At 44.1% G+C, this 11,618-nt stretch overlaps 1 non-coding gene across 1 annotated transcript; it reads right to left on the reverse strand.

Moving 5' to 3' along the window:
* Window positions 1–3,237: 3,237 nt before the first annotated feature.
* TRNAK-UUU (transfer RNA lysine (anticodon UUU)) lies at window positions 3,238–3,310 on the reverse strand. Its single transcript has one exon. It is a non-coding gene; the product is annotated as a tRNA-Lys (tRNA).
* Window positions 3,311–11,618: the final 8,308 nt, after the last annotated feature.

Genomic DNA, 11,618 nt, shown 5'->3' on the forward strand with positions numbered 1-11,618 from the left:
AGACAGGATTTTCCTGGGGGGCTGGGAAAGAGGACTGGTCACCGACAAGGAGGCTCTGTGCCCTGGTCCTTAAGATCCATGGAAAAATGGGACCAGGAGGTGTGGGACTGGGCTGGAGAAATGGATCCAGTCCAAGGGGCAAGGAAATGAGAGGTGCTTTGGCAGACTTTGGGGGTTCTTCCCCAATATCTGTGCTTTCCTTCTTTTGTATTAGTAGCCCAGGTATTTTGCTTGGCACAAAACCACATAGGAGAAAAACTACACTTCCCATTTGGGCTTGCCAGTATGTGTGACCACATCACTAAATTCTAGTTAGTGCAATGTAAACCTAAGTACTGTGTTCAAATTCTGAGAAACAGCTTAAGGAAAGAGAGCGCTTCCTCCCTGCACTGCTTCGTTCCTACTTCCTGTGGCTGAAATTCAGACTCAGGTGTCCAATGTAAATCAGGCACCTAGAGTTACGAGTGAGAAGCCTTACGTTGAGCATGGCAGAGCGACAAGACAGAGGGGGCCTGAGCCCTTGATGTCTTGGGAGCCACTGTACTCGCCCTCAACTGTCCACATTTATATAAGGCAGACATACATCTTTATCTTGTTTAAGAAACTTCGTTTGGAGGGAAACTCTAGCTGAATGAAATACCAAATCTCATCACAATGGGTGCCATTGAGCTAGAAATCTTGGGGAAATTCAGAAGGTAACAGGTAGAGCCCGTGTACACTCTGGAAGCACAGTGCAAAACTCCACAGATGGGGGAGTGGATGGTTGACAGGCTGGAAGAGATTTCTGGGTTCCGAGAAAGGTAGACTCTCGAAGGACTGGCCAGGATAAGCTGGGTGTGGGAGCTGGGTATGGGTAGAGACTGGAGAGTGAGGGAGAGGAGAGCAAAGAGAGGGTGGTTGTCTTCCAAGGCTTGGGATGGGAAGGCAGCATCCTTCTGAGGGAGAAAGGGAGAATCAAACCCCACCAGAGTGGCGTTCTACAAGGAAATCATAGCAGGTGAGAACTCACCAATAGTTGAGATATCTTGAAAATTATACCTAAAAGAATCAGTTCACAGTCGGCTGGAACAGTTACTTGCTGAATGAAATGAAGAAGGGATGACAGCATGAATAGCACCAAGAGGAGTTTAAGAGAAGCAGTGCAGAATAGCGGCTGAGAATGGGGATTAGAATCCTAGAATCCATGCCTCTACATCTCAGACCAAGGCCTAAATGTAGTGTTCAACAAATACAGACTGCTAATATTACTGCTGCTACTACTACTGTTGCTGCTGTTATGGTTGGGAGTGACGGAGTGTCCACAGGTGGATCTGATGGCAGATGAAGAGACTTCAGGGTCCATAAGCGACTGTCTCTTTCTAAACTTGCCTGGAAATTTCTCCTCCATATTCTCAGATGCAGTTCAAGTTTCCTTCAAATCCTGGGTTAATGTCTGTTCCTCTAGGACATCAGTTGTGATCACCTTGATCCACAGCAATCCCTTGTTCTGACAGCACGTTATTACCTTGTCATCAGGCAGCTGTGATGTGCCATCCTGGATGGATTCTACCTTGTTTTTCCAGCATTTGATGGGCAAACAAGACCCCTCAAAATACCTGAGCCCTGCTTGATTCTGCAGGCTCATCTTGCAGCGATTCCTCCCACTTTGATAATCCCATCCATACTCTCACAATTTTATGTCTAGTTATCACATTTTATTAAATAGATGTGTAGTAATCATTCTTCTATTGTTATATATTCACTTTCCCTCTTGTTTTTCACTATAAGAGCACTGTTAATACCTTTATGAATATTTTAAAAATGTAGTTTCAATTAGTAGCATTCTTAGTGTGACAATCAGAAAAGGTGTGAAGAATTCTGAGCTTCTGTGGAACTTCTCACATACTCTTTTATTTTAAGTTATCATCTAGATTTTGTATCATAGGCTTAAATACATATTTGAATATAATTAAATAAATTATATGCACTTCCCAGGTGGCACTAGTGGTAAAGAATCTGCCTGCCAGGGCAGGAAATATAAGAGGCTCAGGGTTCGATCCCTGAGTTGGGAAGATCCCCTGGATGAGGGCCTGGTATCCCACTCCAGCATTCTTGCCTGGAGAATCCCATGGACAGAGGAGCCTGGCAGGCTACAGTCCATAGGGTCGTGAAGAGTCAGACAAGACTGACTACTAGTCACTACTTAGTCACTACTACTAAGCACGCACACAGGCAAATAAATTATATAGAGTGTTAATATATAAGTAAATCTCAAAATAGAGTAAATATTTATTTTATATATAAGTAAATGAAATTTATATAAATGGATATAATTTTTGACATGTAAATATTTGCATTTTAAAAGAAAATTATAATGTAACTTTCAAAAGTAGTCCACTGAAGCTCAATTCCATTCTGGTTCAATATCTACCATCATGGGTTAAAAAAAAATACACATACAAGCTTTCCTTTCTTAGGAATTCTGCACTGTTCTTTTTTTCTCCATCAACTGGTACAGCCCTGGCAGAAATTTAGTCTTAATATATATTTTTATTCTTGGAAGCCTTTTATTAATCAATTTATCACCTATCACTGCAACAAAAATATGCTTAAAAATTGAAATTAAAATGCTTTTCATTGACTACAAGTCTTTAAATTTTAAAATAAATTCAATTCTTACTATGGTGATTAGTAGAATCAGTTCAGTTCAGTCGCTCAGTCGTGTCCAACTCTTTGCAACTCCATGAACCGCAGCATGCCAGGCCTCCCTGTCCATCACCAACTCCCGGAGTTCACTCAGACTCATGTCTATCGACTCAGTGATGCCATCCAGCCATCTCATCCTCTGTCGTCCCCTTCTCCTCTTGCCCCCAATCCCTCCCAGCATCAGAGTCTTTTCCAATGAGTCAACTCTTTCCATGAGGTGGCCGAAGTATTGGAGTTTCAGCTTTAGCATCAGTCCTTCCAAAGAACACCCAGGACTGATCTCCTTCAGAATGGACTGGTTGGATCTCCTTGCAGTCCAAGGGACTCTCATGAGTCTTCTCCAACACCACAGTTCAAAAGCATCAATTTTTCGGTGCTTAGCTTTCTTCACAGTCCAACTTTCACACCCATACATGACCACAGGAAAAACCATAGCCTTGACTAGATGGACCTTTGTTGGCAAAGTAATGTCTCTGCTTTTGAATATGCTGTCTAGGTTGGTCATAACTTTCCGTCCAAGGAGTAAGCATTTGTTTATCTATTTATTTATAGTGCCTGGACAGGGACTTGAACCCTGGGCCTTCAGATTAAAAGTCTGATGCTATACCAGCTGAGCTACCCAGACAGTAGAATATACGGATCAAAACAACTTAAACGTCACAGTTTGTGATAAAGACTGATCAATCTTTAAAAAAGTAAAATACTCTGGGATACACTTCTCTTAATATTTTTTCATTGAATATATTCATGAATGAATATTATTAATTTAAAAAGACAGGCTTCAGCATCAGTGCCTTTCACACCATTTGTTATTCTTGGTATCAGCGCTGAGAGCTGTTCAGGGAAACAAACAGATGGACTTGGAAGGGCTTCTGTTGTCTGTAGCGCAATCGTTTGGTCTCTCTTCAAGTTATATGCCAAACATTACGGTGAGTTTTGGTAATCTGTGAACTGACATTGGTCCTAGGTTCTCCAATTTCTGTGACAATGAAGGTCTGAAAACAATCCTTTGGTAAAAGCAGGTGGTTCTCAGTTATACAATAGACGTGCTACCTGGCTATCAGACATCCATGTTCTGCGCTGAAGGTGAGCATTCCAAAACGTGCCTTTGCTTAGTGCCCTGAAAGACATTTCTTTCTCTCTCTCTTTTTTTTTTTTCTTGCAGCAGGAGCAGGGGCCTGCATCTCCGTAAGATTCAGAATGGGTGATGCCTTTTCAGTGGGGTCCCTCATCTCCCACCCCTCTCTACCCTCCTTCTGCCTTGGAGACTAACTGCATGGACCAATCAATGGGCTCCCTTCCCCTATGGCTTCCGGTTGCGTTTGTCCAAAGGGGAACCCGGCGTTGGTGGAAGCGAGGAGGAGAAGAGAGAAGGCGTTTATGCCCAGGGCTCATCTGCGCAGTGACTCAGGGCACCTCTGCATTTTCTCTAGAAGGCCACAGCTCCTTCGTACTTTACACAGCCTGTCTCCATGTTCTAGAAACCTCTCTCCCCTGACCCTACTCAGGACTCCACCAGCCCAAAGGGGAGGCACAATCCTGTGTAGCTTTCTTTACTCCACCTACGTCTTTATTAATATTTCCTCTATCAAACACTCCTCAAATAACCCAATTTGACTGCGCTGTTTCCTCTTGGCACCCCTACTGATAAACTTATTTTTTATATAGTGGAAGAAGGACATGTGTGAAGGAGGAAGTGCCAAATAGGACACGAGTTAAGTGGAGGCTCTGTAAACTGGTCCTCTTAGGACCGTCTGTGCCTATGAACCCTTGGAAAAATCTTCATGACCCCCAGGGGCCTGGGCACTTCAATTTGATGATGGCCCATTTGGTACCTGACCATCCCTGTCTGTCCCTTCCGCTGCATAAGGGTAAGGACGCAGTTGGGTGCCAAAGAGGCATTAAAGAAAGCTGGGGTGCTTTCTCTTGAACGTCAATGGATACAGGTGAATCCTACCAGGCTTTGACGTGCGTCCAACAACTTCCATGCTCTCCTGCTGCTCAGCCACACCCACCACTGACCTCACCTGCAAGAGAAGTAAATGTCCTCCTCTGAGCTGTGGTATGGGGCCGGGTCTGGTTTCACAAAGCTGGGACCTCATAATTGCCTGCTGGAGTCTGGCATCAATCACCCACGACAGGGAGCTTGCCTGGTTTTTCTGCCAGCCTCTCTGCAGCACTGATTTAAAAATTCCAGACAACTCATCAAGAGTTCTTTATTGCAGCAGCGGGCAACTGATCTACAATAACATGTAAAAAGATAGGGGTCCCCAGGCAACAACAGCAGCTGCCGTTTGAGTTGAAATTGGAGTTAAAATGTGTGCTGAATCCACCTGCTGGGGGTGGAGCAATGACCTTGCACCTTCCATCCTGGAATGGTCTAGAAGCCCCTGGGGGCTGTTGCCTGCTGCCACTGAGACTTGAGGCTGCTGCTATTAAACAGATGGCTGTAGGTGTGTTTGCATTAACTGCTACTATGATTTTTTTTTCCTTCATAAGGATATTTCAGATTCTACCATCTATATATCTATCTAGGTGCTATGGCTCAGTTGATAATTTGAATTGTTGTTTAGCAAATATTCACTCTCTTCCCATCACCGTGTAAGTGGGAAGTGCTTCCTTCACACCCCCTTTGATATGGGTTTGGCCCACTGCTTTGCTTTGACCAGCTGAACGTCAGTGAAAGTGACAGGCCAAAGACATTCAGTGTGCTCCCGCGGCTTGTTTTGCTCTTGCTCTTGGGGATCTGCTATGAGAAGAACATGCCCAGATGGCTGCTTCATCTCAGCTCGTGGAGAAAGCCCCATAAAGCCTGGCCAAGATCAACAGAGCCATGGTGGCCCCACAGACCTGTGAATGTGGACGTAAGCGCTTCTTGTCAACTGCTGAGTTGGGCTGGCAAGTCCTGAGAAATGACTGCGTTTGAAGATTCCACTCTGCTGAACCCAAGGGAAGCGGTGTTCATGTCTCTGCTCAAAACCAGGCTTCATTCATTCTGGCATTTATTTATGAATGCACTTGTTTATTCTGCAAATGTGTTTTTATCACTCTCAATATTAAGCACTGCGCTAGAGAGACTCATGTATCTCCGTGTGTCTGGGTTGTCCCTCGATCTTCGGGAGAGAAATGAGGTTACGCAGGTGCGCATCCGTAAAGTGCTTTGAAAAGAAGAAGGAAAGAAAGTGAAGTCACTCAGTCGTGTCCGACTCTCTGCGACTCCATGAACTGTAGTCTACCAGGCTCCTCCGTCCATGGGATTTTCCAGGCAAGAGTACTGGAGTGGGTTGCTATTTCCTTCTCCAGGTGATCTTCCCGACCCAGGGATTGAACCCAGGTCTCCCACATTGCAGGCAGTCACCTTACCATCTGAGCCACCAGGGAAGGCACACTATAAATCCTGCCAGTTTCCCAGCCCTTTTCTCCAGCTTTGCTCGGCTGCATGACCTTCTGAGGCCAGGCTGGGGTGCGGTGAGTGGAATGGAATCCTGCTCCTGCCTGGACAGGCTTAGATGATCCCCCTGCGTTAAAGCAGGGGCTTTGCGGGAGGAAGAGGTGATGCTCACTGTCTCCCCTGTGGGGAACAGGTGTTCTCACCTCTTGCCTGGGTTACTTGGCTCAGCCGCTTTGTGCTCAATCTTGTTTGTTTTCAGGTAAAGAAACGAAGGCTCAGAGAGAGGTAATAACTCACCCAATCATTGGCAGACAGCAGGAGCAGTAAGTGTTAATTATTATTATCCAAGTCTCCATGATTAGAGATGTGGAAAGACCACCTTAAAGATTGAACTCTTGAACATCTGTGCAGAAGAGAGTTGCCATAGCAGGCCTGACTGCTCTCTTTTGAAATCCCTGCTTACAGGGTTGGCCCTTGGCTGGTGTATGGGAACTTGGATGTGGGGAGGGTTTTCAACACTGATTGATAAGAGGGGCTCCCTGTGCCTAAACTGTTTATACAAAACAGTATGGTTTATGCTGAACACCTGCTCTCCTTCTGGGAGTCTGGGGTGTGGGTGCATGCTAGGCAGAGGCTGCCCCAGGGCAGGCTCCCAATAAAAATCCTGGGCACTGAGCCTCTAATGAGCTTGCCTGGTGGGCAACATGCACACATGTTGTCACATCTTGTTGCTGGGGGAATTAAGGGAGACTTGCGTGACTCCACTGAGAAAGACTCCTGGAAGCTTGCTCCTGGTTTCCTTTGGACTTCATTGCATGTGCCTTTTCTCTTTGTTGATTTACTTTGCATTGATTTCCCATAATAAATCACAGCCCTGAGTATGGTTATACTTGGAGTCGTATGAGCGTTTCCCACCGCCCCCGCCCCCAGTCAGCAAGCCTGACAATGATCTTGGGGTCCCCTAATGCAACATCCCTTCCTTTTACTTGACTCTAAGCCTTGGCTGTGGACCCCTCACCCCAATTCCAACACCATCCTTGACTTTTAGGATCATCTTACTCATCCCTAGGACTCTGTTGAAATCTTACCTTGATCACGAGTTGTGAAGGGTTTTCACCGTTCTTGTGACTCCAGCATTAACTTCCAGAATTATCCATCAGGTTCTGTGTCTTAAACGATAATCTGTTTCCTTCCAAAGAACCGAGTTTTGACTTTTGTGGCATGTGTCAGTGTATCACAGCCCTTAGCCTAGAAGCTGAAATAAAATGATATAAAGTGAATGTTTTCACATTGGTTTGCTTTGTCTTCCATGCTCTGCGTTCACTGAAAAGAAGACTTTTGAAGACAGAATCTTAATAGATACCAAATTATTACTTAACTTCAAAATATTTTGACAGCTCACAGACACAGCTATAGCAAATATGTCTCTCAGTTATAGTGCCTATAACTGGAATTAGCCCTAGGACTGTGAATCCTAGTTTTAAATGTGATTAGAACTTTATTCCCTATAGGTTGTTTTAACTTGTTAATCCAGTCATCAAAAATAGATTGAGTGCCAAGTGCCACTAACTGAATATTGTGGAAATTACAAATGGAAAAGACTCATTCTATTCTCTGGAAAGATGTGGGTTCCATGGTGGTTTTTGTAGGTACTTTCCATGCCCACCCAGTCTCTGGCCACCCATACCCCTGCCATGCAATAACCTCAGAGTTGGTCATGCTCACCCCCCTCCCAAGTCATCCATGTGTCTCAGGGAAGATGACGCCATGCCCAGTGAGAGTGGGACTGAACGTTCCAAGCTAAGCAGTATAATCCCCGCCTCTTTCCCACATGATTGGTTCACCAAAACCATACCTAAGCCAATCAGCATGTAGTAGGCTCAAGGTGGCTCAATCAGGACAGAGTTCAGATTTTCCTTGGATACGTCACTCTCTGGTCATATATGGGAGAATTGGTGATTTGAATCTCAGAAATGCTGGGCCATTTTGGGAAGCTATACTGAGGAGGAGGAGAAAGGTACCAACATGAAAAATAAAAGATTAAATGGAGAAGAATCTTAAGCTACTCCTGATGTCTGAACCTCTGAGTATATTGCTTATGTGAACAACATATCATTTTGAATAATTAAGTAAGGATGAGTTAGTACTTTTAAGGTTTAAATGATTTAGCTCCAGAGCATCTGTTCACCTATCCTTTTTCCCGTTGTTTATACTCTGATTTTCCTTTGGAAAAACTCTCTCTCCTATATTCCGAGACACATGTTTGGACTGATACCAGAATCAGATCCATAGGGGTTGCTTGTGCAAGCTTACGCCCAATGGCACACTCTGCCATTTTGGTTTTGATGACTGGATTAGGAATAGACTCATAACTCAATTTGGGCTAGCAAAAGGATAAAAAAACTTAAGACTTGTGTATTAGATACTATGAGATCCCCTTTATCCCACTAGTTTGTGTGAAGATCTGTGTTCTAGACTCCCAGGAGCAATTCTACTGCCTCCTGTTGAGAACCCAGAACAGCCGGAAGATAGAGTCCGGGGATAAAGGCAACATTACAGAAAGCGGAGGTGAATGAGAGAAACCAAAGCGTTTAAGATCCTGGGTTTGACCTGTCATGAGGCACGCTGCCTCTGGCCCTCTCTCTCATGGGCATCAAACCCAACCCAACCCAGCCAACAACAAAACTGTTTACTAACTGTGAAACTAGTTTGAGCTGCTTTCTCTAACATTTGCTACACTTACTAAACTTTTCTATGTCATTACCATTAGGGAAGTACTAATGAAAGCCACAGTGAAATACCACAACACATCTGTTAGAGTGGCCGTTGGGAAAACTTGACAATACAGTATATTAATATATAAGCTTTATATATATTATATATATAGTGTTTGTATGTATATATATAAAAGCTTGTGGAGCAACTGGAACTCATGTGCTCCATTTAGAAAAGCAAAATGGTACCGTCATTCTGGAAAGTTTTTAGATTCTTATAAAACTAAACACACCCTTACCAGAAGACCCAGCAATGCCATTCCTGAGTGTTTACCCTAGAGAAAAGAAAGCGTATGTTCACACAAAAGCCTCTACCCCAATGTTTACAGCAGTTCTCTTCAAAATTGCAAAAATATGGAAACCGCCCAAATGCCCTTCAGCAAGCTAATGGTTAAATAGCCTGTACATCCACGTGACGGAACGCTACTCAGGAATAAAAGGAATGAACTATTGATATACAGAGCAACTTCTTTGAATCTGGAAGGCATTATGTTGGATGGGAAAAAAAGTCTCAAAAATTACTGTGTATTTCCATTTATATGACTTCCTGGAAAGGGGGAAAAAAACCCAAGATAGAGAACAGTACAGGGCTGCCAGGAGTTATAAGTGAGGGAGAAATTGTGACTAGAAGGGACTAGCAGAAGGCTGGATTTTTTTTGGTGGGGGGAGATGATAGCACTGCTCTCTATCCTGATTTTCATGAGGATTACACAACACATATGCATACATTAAAATTCATAGACATGTACACTACAAAAGGTCAATTTCACTGTATAATGTTTTAAAAATGACATTTAAAGTCTCACAGGCAAACTGATATCTCTGAAGTCATGACTTGAATTTCCCTTAGAAAAGAGGAAGATTCTCCCATAGGCCCCGTGCTCATCTAGATTGGCCTGACTTTCCAGAATCAAATCCCAGATCCCCACAGGAGGATGGTGCTGGAACGCCTTCCCTTAAAGGTGGCGTCAAGCTCTGCCCGCCCACAGAAATGTAGGACAGCTAAGATTGCGGTCTGACGGCTCAGGCTTTTTCCTCCTCCTCCCAGTTCTGACAGGCACATGGAAATAATGTTGGAAATGTAAACTCTGTGTGTGAATGGGAATTTTATTTCCAGAGATGTTTAACTTTTTTTTTCCTTCTTATGGGCTGAAAACTTCATTCATACCTAAATAAATTATCTGGGGGTGTTGATAAGAGGATATAAAGTCTTAGAGGCTTTTCACAAAGCTGTATTCAGAAAACCAGCCCTTCTCAGGGCTGAACTTTTTATAGGGAGTTGGGGGTGGATGGGTAGAAGGGTGGGAGGGTGTATGGCAATCTGAATATGCTGTGTTTTCTTTTCCTTTTTATGCGTTCACAAAGCTCTCTGATATCAGGGAACCACAAGTTCAAGGTGGGAAAGCAGATAGGTTTCTCCGGAGACAATTGCCTTTCAAAGCACACGCAGGAATTCCACTTATTCTGAAGACCTGCTGGCAGCAATCCAGTTTAGTTTGCATTTCCGAAGACAGAAATTGGGAAATAGCAGTAGAAAAATAGGAGACCCTTGTTGTCTCTCTTTGGCTTCAAAGGTAAGTTAGCCAGGGACTCTGTTTAAATGGCTGAGAGAAAATGGACATATGAGATAGAGGGGTGGGGAACATTTTAAGGGTTTATACAAGTACTCTGGTTTTTAATTTTCTATGTTTTCCCCCAAATTTTGATAGCAGCTATGTGCGTTAGTAGCAGGCATTGGCTGCAAATGGTAGAGATCCAAAATTAAACTAAACTAGAAGACAAGGGCAGAGAAGGCAATGGCACCCCACTCCAGTACTCTTGCCTGGGAAATCCCATGGACGGAGGAGCCTGGTGGGCTACAGTCTGTGGGGTCGTGAAGAGTCGGACACGACTGAGCGACTTCACTTTCACTTTTCACTTTCATGCATTGGAGAAGGAAATGGCAACCCACTCCAGTGTTCTTGCCTGGAGAATCCCAGGGATGGGAGCCCGGTGGGCTGCCGTCTATGGGGTCACACAGAGTCGGACACGACTGACGTGACTTAGCAGCAGCAGCAGCAGAAGACAAGGGGAAATGGCTCGTTTAACTGAAAAGTGTGGAGGAGGATTGCAGGCTGGTTGGATCTAGGGTTGTGTTGTTGTTGTTGTTGTTTTAATTGGTTATTCATTAGTTACAAATAGAACTGGGCCAGGAGAAATCAATCTAATATAAATGTAAAAAGTTTATGTGGCTTATAGGATATCTGGGAAGAGGAAAAAAAAAAAAAAGGGATTTGATGGATCTGAAATCAGGAGTGAAATTCAAAATTCAAATTGCAGAGCTGCTCCAGGACACAAACCAATGTCCCCACTCTTGGGGCCATTGCAGCTAAGCCCAGGCACCAGCCCTGGAACCCCCACATTGATGCTAACAGGAAATTGTGTGTTCTGCGGGCCTCTTGCCAACAAGGATCAGTGTGGCATCTTCTCCAGGTGACCAGCTTCTGGATAGTATGGTACATCTAACTCACTGAACCAGGCCACCTTCTTGCACCCTATAGGGTCCAGGAAAGCATGTTTGTGACTTCTCCTTTGGGGAAACATGAGCCCATAAGGTGGGAAATTCTCTAAGTATGGAGGAAATTTAAGGATGTTCCGGGACAAACAGTAACAAAAACAACAACATCAGCGGCAACAATAGCTAACACGTGTCAGTAGTTTAAGGTGTGCCTGGCAGTCTTCAAAGTACTTTACATGTATCCGTTGATTAAATCGTCATAACATCCCTT

The sequence above is a fragment of the Bos indicus genome, chromosome 13, assembly GCF_029378745.1.
Source record: "Bos indicus isolate NIAB-ARS_2022 breed Sahiwal x Tharparkar chromosome 13, NIAB-ARS_B.indTharparkar_mat_pri_1.0, whole genome shotgun sequence".
In the NCBI taxonomy this organism is placed as follows: domain Eukaryota; kingdom Metazoa; phylum Chordata; class Mammalia; order Artiodactyla; family Bovidae; genus Bos; species Bos indicus.